This window comes from Microtus oregoni, unplaced genomic scaffold (genome assembly GCF_018167655.1).
Source record: "Microtus oregoni isolate MIOR12 unplaced genomic scaffold, Mior012 000032F_ref0000030, whole genome shotgun sequence".
NCBI lineage: Eukaryota > Metazoa > Chordata > Mammalia > Rodentia > Cricetidae > Microtus > Microtus oregoni.
Genome location: NW_024543091.1, coordinates 16,517,945 through 16,528,017, shown reverse-complemented (window position 1 = coordinate 16,528,017; position 10,073 = coordinate 16,517,945). Strand labels below are relative to the sequence as shown.

At 42.8% G+C, this 10,073-nt stretch overlaps 1 non-coding gene across 1 annotated transcript; it reads left to right on the top strand.

Moving 5' to 3' along the window:
* Positions 1-1,357: 1,357 nt before the first annotated feature.
* Positions 1,358-1,463, top strand: LOC121466259. Its single transcript, XR_005976741.1, has one exon. It is a non-coding gene; the product is annotated as a U6 spliceosomal RNA (small nuclear RNA).
* The last annotated feature ends 8,610 nt before the right edge of the window (positions 1,464-10,073 follow it).

Below are 10,073 nucleotides of genomic sequence, written 5' to 3'. Positions count from 1 at the left end.
GAACTTTGGCAAGCCTGGTCTCGAACTCACAGAGATCTGCCTCCCAAGAGCTGGTATTAAAAGTGTGTGCCACCATGTTCAGCCCACAACTTTTTTTTTTCTGATGATTCTGACTCGTGACTTCTCATCTCTGTATGTCTCTTTTCCTGAGTTCAGGATACTGTGTTTGAAATGATTTTTACAGACATCACCTGATGCTAGCTAGCTTCCTTCTCAAAAGATTCAAGTTGTATCTGCCAAGTGCTCAAAGCAGTCATCAGTGCGGGACACAGGTGTGTGGTTTCCTCTATCACCCCTGGCCTGAAGGACTGTGGTCCACACCCTCCCTCTCAGAATACAGCTCTCCACGTTCCTATTCAAATCGATGTGGATCACCATCCTTGGAGGGGTACTCGTAATCTAGCCTTCATTCCTGCAGCTTAGGAAGCCTTTTATGAGCAGTTTAGTGACTCATTCATCTCTACAGGGTCTGCACAAAACACAGGAAAAAAACATTGCTTACAAATGGCTCACTCTGGGCCCCAGTTCTAGCTCAGGTCTTGCTTCTAATTCTTAGAAAATTACAAGATGTTTCATGATTTCTAAATCTCTTTACTTATCTGCAGTGGGACGGCAAGTGCCAATTATCTCGCCCAGATGTTCTGCCTGTACGGTCTTTCCCTAAGGAATTATGTGTGCAACTTCACATGTGTGCTGATATCTCAGTTTTATATCTTTGTCCTCATCTTTCTTTGAACACCAGATGCATCTGTTCAACTGCCTAGTCTGTATCTCCACCCTGTTATTTCATGGGAACTCCAAGCCCAAAGAGGCATACCAATCCGATTTATATCTATGTGTCATTCAATTCTTCAGTCTAAAGTTTCAGCTTATGCTTTAGTTTTTAGATGGATTTATTTATTTTTATGTGTGTGATTATTTGCCTTCATTTGTGTCTGTGCACAATGTCTGTACCTGGTGTCCACAGAGATCAAAAGAGGGTTTTAGATCCCCTGGAATAAGAATTACAGATGGCTATGAGCTACCATGTGGGTGCTAAGAAACACTCCCAGGACCACTGCCAGAGCAACCAGTGCTTTTAACTGTTGAACCGTTTCTTCAGGCTTTATTATTGCTGTTGTCATTACTTTAGGCAAGAGCTTACCCAGGATCACTGGCTGACCTGAAACTCTCTATATAGACCAAGCTGGCCTTCAACTCAAAGATCTGCCTGCCTCTGCCTTCCAAATGCTGAGATTAAAGGAATGTACTCCCACAACCATCAAAACAACAAAATTTAAATGAGAAATATACAAAGACTTAGTGATTTTAGCTCTGCTATTGATAACTGACAGAATAATTTTTTAACAGTAAAGTTGTGCTCGCTCTGACAGCACATATATTAAAATTGGGACCATACAGAAAAGATTAGATGGCCCCTGTGCAAGGATGACACAAAAATTCATGAAGCAGGGGCTGGAGAGATGGCTCAGCGATTAAGAGCATTGCCTGCTCTTCCAAAGGTCCTGAGTTCAATTCCCAGCAACCACATGGTGGCTCACAACCATTTGTAATGAGATCCGGTGCCCTCTTCTGGCCTGCAGGCATACACGTGGAAAGAATATTGTATACATAATAAATAAATAAATATAAAAAATTCATGAAGCATTCTATATTTAAAAACAAAAAGCAGCCGGGTGGTGGTGGCGCACGCCTTTAATCCCAGCACTCGGGAGGCAGAGGCAGGCAGATCTCTGTGAGTTCGAGGCCAGCCTGGTCTACAAGAGCTAGTTCCAGGACAGGAACCAAAAGCTACAGAGAAACCCTGTCTCGAAAAATCAAAAAAAAAAAAAAAAAGCAGCAACACAGGCCAGGTAGTGATTGTACACGCCTTTAATCTCAGCACTTGCGGGGTCAGGAGGCATGCAGATCTCTGTGAGTTCTAGGCCAGCCTGATCTACAAACTGAGTTTCTGGATAGGCAAGGCTACAAAGAGAAATCCCGTCTTGGAAAACCACAACAACAAACAAACAAAATCAGGAAAAGCAGAGAATATCAATCAACCTGACTTACGACGCTTTCTCATCCAGACAGCGCTGCACATTACTAGATTACATTATACACTGACACATAAAGCAAATGCTCACACATCTACATGAATGAATTCATGCACAAAGGATTAAATTAGATAACAGAAAAAGTATTTTAAAACTCCCCTACAAGTAATGGAAGTGAATAAAAACAACACCTTTAAATACCTGGATCAAGAAAAATCAGAAAAAAATATTTTTAACTGAATTAAGGTTAAAAACACAAGTATTAAAATATGTGGAATGCCATTAAAGCAGTGTTCTCAGAGAAAAGTATAGCATTAAATATTTTTTTGCATTAAATATTTATATTGGGGAGAAAAGGCTTTAAAGTGAGTGATGAATGCTTCCATTAAGCAGAAAGCAAGCAGGGAAACCAGAGAACCTAAGTGGCTCCTGGGCACCAGTTTCCTCCTGGGCACCAGTCTCCTCCTGGGCACTGGGCTCCTCCTGGGCCGTGGGCTCCTAACAGGCTGTGCACTCCAGTAGAGCTGAACTGGGGATGCCCTGGTGAAACATGAGCTTGTTCAGAGGATTCTGGTGATGCCTTAGACAGTAAAATGCTTGCCATATCAACATGAGGACCTGAATTTGGGTCCCCAGCACCCTCTGAGAAGCTGGCCAGTGCACATCTGTAATTTCAGCACGGGTAAGATTCCTGTGGCTCCCTGGCTAGCCAGTCTGCCCAATCAGTGAGCTCCAAGTTCAATGAGAAAGCCTGTCAGAAAAATATGGTGGAAGCCAGGAAGTGGTGCACACCTTTAATCCCAGCACTCAGAAGGCAGAGGCAGGCGAATCACTGTGAGTTTGAGACCATGCTGGTCTACAGAGCAAGTTCCAGGACAGGCTCTAAAGCTACACAGAGAAACCCTGTCTTGAAAAAAAAAAACAAAGAAAGAACAACAGTAGTAGTAGTAGTAGTAGTAGTAGTAGTAGTAGTAGTAGTAGTAGTGGTGGTGGTAATGTGATGTGGGAGTGCTTTCTTTCTGATCTGTTGCTTTCATTGGTTAATTAATAAAGAAACTGCCTAGGCCCATTTGATAGGCCAACCCTTAGGTGGGTGGAGTAAACAGAACAGAATGCTGGGAGAAAGAAGCTGAGTCAAGGAGTCGCCATGATTCTCCTACCGGACACAGACGCAGGTTAAGATCTTCCCTGGTAAGACACCTCGTGGTGTTACAGGGATATTAGAAATGGGTTAGATCCATATGTAAGAGCTAGCCAATAATAGGCTGGAACTAATGGGCCAGGCAGTGTTTAAAAGAATACAGTATCCGTGTAATTATTTCGGGTGTAAAGCTAGCCGGGTGGCGGGACGCAGCCTGCCGCCTATCACTACAGTAATGTGGGGAGAGACTGAAGAAGACACCTGAGCATTGATCTTTGGCCTGTAGTTGAGCACATGCCCCACATACACAAACTTCTAAAAAGGAAAAGAACAAAAGAAAAGAATTTATTCAAGAAAATTATCTGCCTGAAAACCCAAAGTCCCATCAAAGACACTTAGTTAGGGTTATTATTGCTGTGACGGAACACCATGACCAAACACTTGGAGAGGAAAAGGTTGATTTCACTTATTCCTTTAATAAGCTCTGTTCATCATCAAAGGAGGTAAGAACAGGAACTCAGACAGGGCAGGAACCCGGAGGCAGGAGCTGATGCAGAGGCTGGGGGCGGGTGCTGCTTACTGACTTGTTCCTCCTGGCTTTGCTTAGTCTGATTTCTTATAGAACCCAGTACCACCAGCAAAGGGATGATACCAACTACGAGGGGCTGGGCTCTCCGTATCCGTCACTAATTAAGAAAATGCCTTACAGGGTTGCCTACATCCCATGTTATAAAGGCATCTTCGCAGCTGGGGTTTTCTCCTCTTCGATAACTGTAGCTTGTGCCAAGGTGGCATAAAACTAGCCAGCACAGAAACATTATTCAGCTGTGATGTGTCTTTAGGTTCATCCTGGCTGTGATCATGTCTCAAACCTTTCTTTCTTCTGATTATCTTGTAGATTTTTAAAAATTATTTAATATTGTATATGTATGGTGTGTTTGCACGTGGGGTTCAGAGAACAGCCTTGGGTGTCAGCCCTTTCCTTCTGCTGTGGGTTCTGCAAACTGAATTCAGGTCATCAAGCTCGCATGGCAATCACTTTGACCCACTGAGCCACAGGACAGTCATTTACAGTTTTAAGGAATCCCAGTAAGAAAACCAAACAAAAAACTTTGTGTATAAAGGTCTTTCCTTGTGCTCTCAATATATTTAGGTGCTGGGACTTGGACAACCATGACCTTGTATATATTGGACAGCTCTCTGCCTCTGAGCTATACTTAAGCCCGTAGGTTGGAATGTCAAGTGAAAAATTATTTCCAAGGAAACAAAGGAAGACTACTTGTTGCAGAACTCTGAAGTCTTCTCTGTGTAGTCATGACAGGCTGCTGTGTGGATCTGGAGTGAGGCAAGAGAACTATGAACCACTAGTATAATTTTCCAAGGTCTCTTTGTTTTTAGTCCCCTGACTGAATAATGAGGACACAGAGGACATCTTACAACACAGCTATCTTACAGTAAAGGCACAAAATGTCTTCTTGTTTCCCCATGGTTCTAAGGACCAATCCCAGCACCTCCTACCATTGAGCTACATCCTCAGTCCAAGACATTTTTAGCCTATATTTGTTGTTACATTTACTTCTTTAGTGGAGTCACAGTGAGCTTGCAGAGGCCAGAGGACAATTTGCAGGAGTAGGTTGCCTCTTTTAACCAATGGGTGGTTGTGGGGTCGAAATCAGGTTGTCACAGTTGCTGATAGTCACCTTAACCTGCTGAGCCATCTCCTGGGCCTTTGAAATTTTTTATTTTGGCACAGGGTCTCACTATGTAGCCATTACCTGGTTTGTAATTCACTGTGTAGAACAAAACAGCCTCAAATTCACAAAGATTCACCTGCCTCTTTCTACCTCCCAAGTGCCGGGATTATTTATTTGTTTGAGACTGGGTCTCATGTTTCCCAGGTTAGTCTAACACCAGCTGTGTACCCAAAGAAGACCTTGAACTTCTTTTTAAAAATCATTTATTTTTATTTTATTTGCATTGGTGTTTTGCCTGCATTTATGTCTGTGGGAGGGGATCAAGATTTTGGAGTTATAGACAGTTGGTAGCTGCCATGTGGGTTCTGGGAATATTGAACCCTGGTCCTCTGGAAGAGCAGTCAGTACTCTTAATTGCTGAGCCATCTCTCTAGCCTGAGGCTTTGAGCTTCTGATCTTCCTGCCTCTGTTTCTTGAGTGCTGGGATTACTGGTGTGAACTACCATGTTAATGTTTGGGACAGGACCTAGGGCCTCATGCATACAGGCAAGCAGCCTAGTAACTGAACCCTTTACCCGACCCAGCCCAAGGCATCTTTACATGGCTCAGTAGACACTGAGAAATATGCCACTAATATTGTTACACTCTTTTTGTTCAATGCCTGGCTTGAAGTCTTAGCAAAGCAATAAGTCAAGAGAAAGAAATAAAACTGAGGGCAGGGCGGTGGTGGCGCACGCCTTTAATCCCAGCACTTGGGAGGCAGAGGCAGGTGGATCTCTGTGAGTTCGAGGCCACCTTGGTCTACAAGAGCTAGTTCCAGGGCAGGCTCCAAAGCTATAGAGAAACCCTGCCCTGTCTCAAAACACCAAAAGAAGAAGAAGAGGAAGAGGAAGAGGAAGAGGAGGAGGAGGAGGAGGAGGAGGAAGAAGAAGAAGAAGAAGAAGAAGAAGAAGAAGAAGAAGAAGAAGAAAATTGTAGAAGACACTAGAATGACCCATGAATGGGTCATTCATGAGTCATTCATGAACATGGTTGATAGAATTAAAATTGTGACAAGATTCCAAACACTTGTAAAATTCCAGTGATCTTCACAGAATTAGAAAAACAAATCTCAGATTTCATGGAGAAAGCCAGCAAGATGCTAAGCATATGCCTAGCCTGTGCTTAGGATTTCCACCAATAGATAGGCAGCTTCAAAAACTGAGAGCACACATCTCACTCTCGGGTCATGGTGGCTATGGCCCTAGGCTGGGAGTCATCTTGCACTTAAAGCAAAAAAATGGTGGTCACGAAGATGATAAAAAAAAAACAACTTTTTGGCATCGATCAACCATAGCGATGACTTTTTATGAAAAGCAGACAGTAGGCACTGGGGGACAAGCTGACTCTGAAGAGAATCAGACAGGGCAAAGCACAGCTGGTTATTCTCGCCAAGTGCCTTGCTTAGGGAAAGTCTGAAATAGAACACTATGGCACAGCGGCCAGAACTGGTGTCCTTCAGGGCAGGGGCAATAATCCTGAGCTGGGCACTGGATGTGGAAAATACTACACAGTGTTCACACTGCTGTCACTGATCCAGTTGATCCTGATGCCATTAGAAGCGTGCCAGGACAGCCTGGAAAAAAAAAATGAACCAGAAAAGAATCTCCTTAACAAAGCTTGACCGCAAAACAAAACAACAACGACAAATACACGAATTTTCATAGCCTTATTCTTCAGTTTTTCTTACAACAGCCATGAACCGTGAATAGCTTAAATGTCTACAGAGAAAAAAATGAGTCATTATCTGGTAAATTCAGACCCTGTCGCATCACACCATAGATTACAATAAGATGGACTATTTTTTTTTTTTTTTTTTTTTTTTTTTTTTTTTTTTTTTTGATTTTCGAGACAGGGTTTCTCCGTAGCTTTTGGTTCCTGTCCTGGAACTAGCTCTTCTAGACCAGGCTGGCCTCGAACTCACAGAGATCCGCCTGCCTCTGCCTCCCGAGTGCTGGGATTAAAGGCGTGCACCACCACCGCCCGGCTAAGATGGACTATTGTACCAACATCATTTTACACTCTGTGGTGTGTAAGAGACCCCAAAAGAGTAAATAATGTCTAAATCCATCATAAATGTTAAAAATATACAGAATTAACTGACCATGATATAACTCAGAAGAGTGGTTATCTGGGAGGAGGTGGGCACTGATTGGAAAGATATGTAATGGATTCTCCCTGGCTGCTAAAGACGTTCTCTATCTTGAGTTGGCTATATCTGAACACAAATAAAGCAATGCTCAAAGATCATGTGTACAACAGTTGTTTCATAAGATTTTGTTGTTGTTGTTGTTTTGAGACAGGGTTTCTCTGTAGCTTTAGGGCCTATCCTGGAACTAACTCTAGTAGACCAGGCTGGCCTCCAGCTCACAGAGATCCGCCTGCTTCTGCCTCCTGGGTGCTGGGATTAAAGGCGTCTGCCATCACTGATTTGATCATCTAGGGACTGGAGCGATGACTTGGTGTGCAGTAATGGCTGTTCTTGTAGAGGACCTCTGTTTGGTTCCCAGCACCCATGTGGATCTCACAACAATGTGTAACTCCAGTTCCAAGGGATCCAATGCTCTCTTCTGGCCTCCAAGAACACTGTACGCATATATTCACAGACATACATGAAGGCAAATTGTCAAACTCATAAAAATAAATAAATATGGCAAAAATTCTATTGCCTAGAGACTTTATAGCCATATTAGTTTTTGTATAGTCTATGATGTTCATATGTTGGAAAACTAACAGCACATTTCTTCAAATATGTCCCTATCAATATGCAACAGATGAAAAAATATGCATATATACATATTTCTTGTTGTTGTGTGTATTACAGAAAGATGTAACACCAACATTTTCTTTGTTTGTGGATGTTTCTGTCCCAACATTGTTCTACAAACATCCAGATTTTCCCAGAGACAATTGATCTTATCTGCTTCTGTTGCTACTGTGAACTGTGTATTTGTTATGGTAAACACAGTCTGCTACAACTAACAAGTCCCCAGAATTTCACCACGTTAGTGCTGCAAAAAATTAATTCTCAGTCGGGTATCAGTGCCGTACACCTTTAGTCCCAGCACTCGGGAGGCAGAGGCAGGCAGATCTCTGTGAGTTTGAGGCCAGCCTGGTCTACAGAGCCAGTTCCAGGACAGCCAGGGCTACCCAAAGAAATCCTGTCTTGAAAACAAGCAAATAAACAAAATTAATTCTCAATGCACAACCAGATCATGTTCAGGTGAATCTCTGACATCCAGAATTATGAAGTCTCCTAGGCCGTAGTGAAAATGAAGCTGGAAGATTGCCCGTGGAGCTTTTAAGGACCAGCCATGAAAACAGCTTACATCAGTTTCACCTTCATCCCATTAGCTGAACTGCTAGGGAGGTTTGCTTCAAGCTAACTGCCTCAGCAACAGGGAGAAGTAACACATAGCTTCACTTTCTCTGCAACTCTCCAGAGGCTGTGGTGTTGTAGCCCAGCCCGTCTGGAGGAAGGAAGGTCCTGGGCTCTGTCTCTAGCTCCACGGAAAGGTAACAAAGAAACGAATGTAAAGTTAGTGATGACAATGTATGGCAGCTGCAGGAAAAAAAGAAAACCTGGATGGATGGAGGGGCCTCCTCAAATCCCCACAAGAGATTATTCATAATTTCCAGATACCTATACAGAGAAGAAACATTATCGCCCTCCTTTCCTTTAACGTAGTAATTCATATATTTAGTGTTCCTTTGTCAACTAGGTTGGCACCCACAGCTTGGGCATTTACAGTGGGACATCTGCTTACCGGGGTGACTGACTTCTGCCTGAGAAGCTGACCTGTGTGCGTACCATGAATCAGATGGATTTATTATGAACCTGTTTTTCCAGTTTAAGTGTTACTCTAATTATGTGGTTTAATTATCTATTACTCAAGTCTAAGAAATATAAGTTTCAAAATTCAAAGAAAAGTCTTCATCCCTTTGAAGAGCCACAGCTAGGCCTGCTTCCCTGAGACTTCAGGCAGGCTCCTTGAATTCCCAGGAGCAGGAACAGCTGTTGAACGATGGCAGTAGAGGGACCTGCTCCTGCTGTAGCTGTGCTTGCCACGCCCCGCCTCACTCTACCTTTGAAGTAGAATCAAAGACAATTGCTGACCTGTCAGTCCGGTGCCCCTGGTCTAGAGAGTGTTCATTGCCTTGGACAACTTGGACTTCTGACCACCATGAAGAATAAAGGTAGGTCTTGAGGACCTTAGTTATTAGTTACTCCTGTTCATGTTCACTCACACACACACACACACACACACACACACACACACACATTGAGAGAGAGAAAGAGAGAGAGAAAACACGCTTCACAGCTTCTTAGAGGTTTAATAATAGCGGATTGCCACCATTGATGTTTGAACCTAGACTGGTTTACTCAACCAGTAAAAGTTTAGACAACATCTTTATGTTTTAAATGTAAATATTCAAAGATGTGTCATCAGTGAAACAGGGTCAAAAGAGGAATAGAGGAATAGAAACCTTACCTGAAATGTGTCCGTATGCAGCTCCCCACACAGATGGCAGTCATTAAGACAGGGCAGAGGGTCCTGATGTCAGGCAGAATTTTCTGCAGATCTCACCTCCCAATATGAATCTTCAGTAGTACTTATTGTCCAGTCATATTTTCCAAACCAGATACTTCTGCCTTCATGAGACAATGGATCTCTGCTTCCATTGCTAGATGAGTGAGTTTACACGGAAAGGTTTAGAACAAATTTACAGATAGATAAATATCAGACAGAGAATATTTATTTTGTATTTTTGTCTAGAACAACTCCTGTACATTTATTCTTTAAGGTGTTTGTTATACTTTAAAAAAATTCTTAGCTATTTCAAACAGGAAGGCATAAGAAAATGTGCATATTTTAAATGCCTTGGAGGTAGAAGTCTGCGTGGAGGCTCTAGAAGGCAGATGGACACAAGGGTCCTAAACTGAGAGGTCTGGATGGAGACGTGGGTTTTCTTTAACTTTTTGGTTTATTTTTTGGTTTATTTTTTGGTTTTTCAAGATAGGGTATCTCTGTGTAGCCCTGCCTGTCATGAAACTAGGTCTGTAGATTTTCCTGGCCTTGAACTCATAGAGATCCGCCTGTGTCTGCCACCCAAGTGCTGGGGTTAAAAGCATGCACCACCATTGCCCAGCCCCAGATGTGA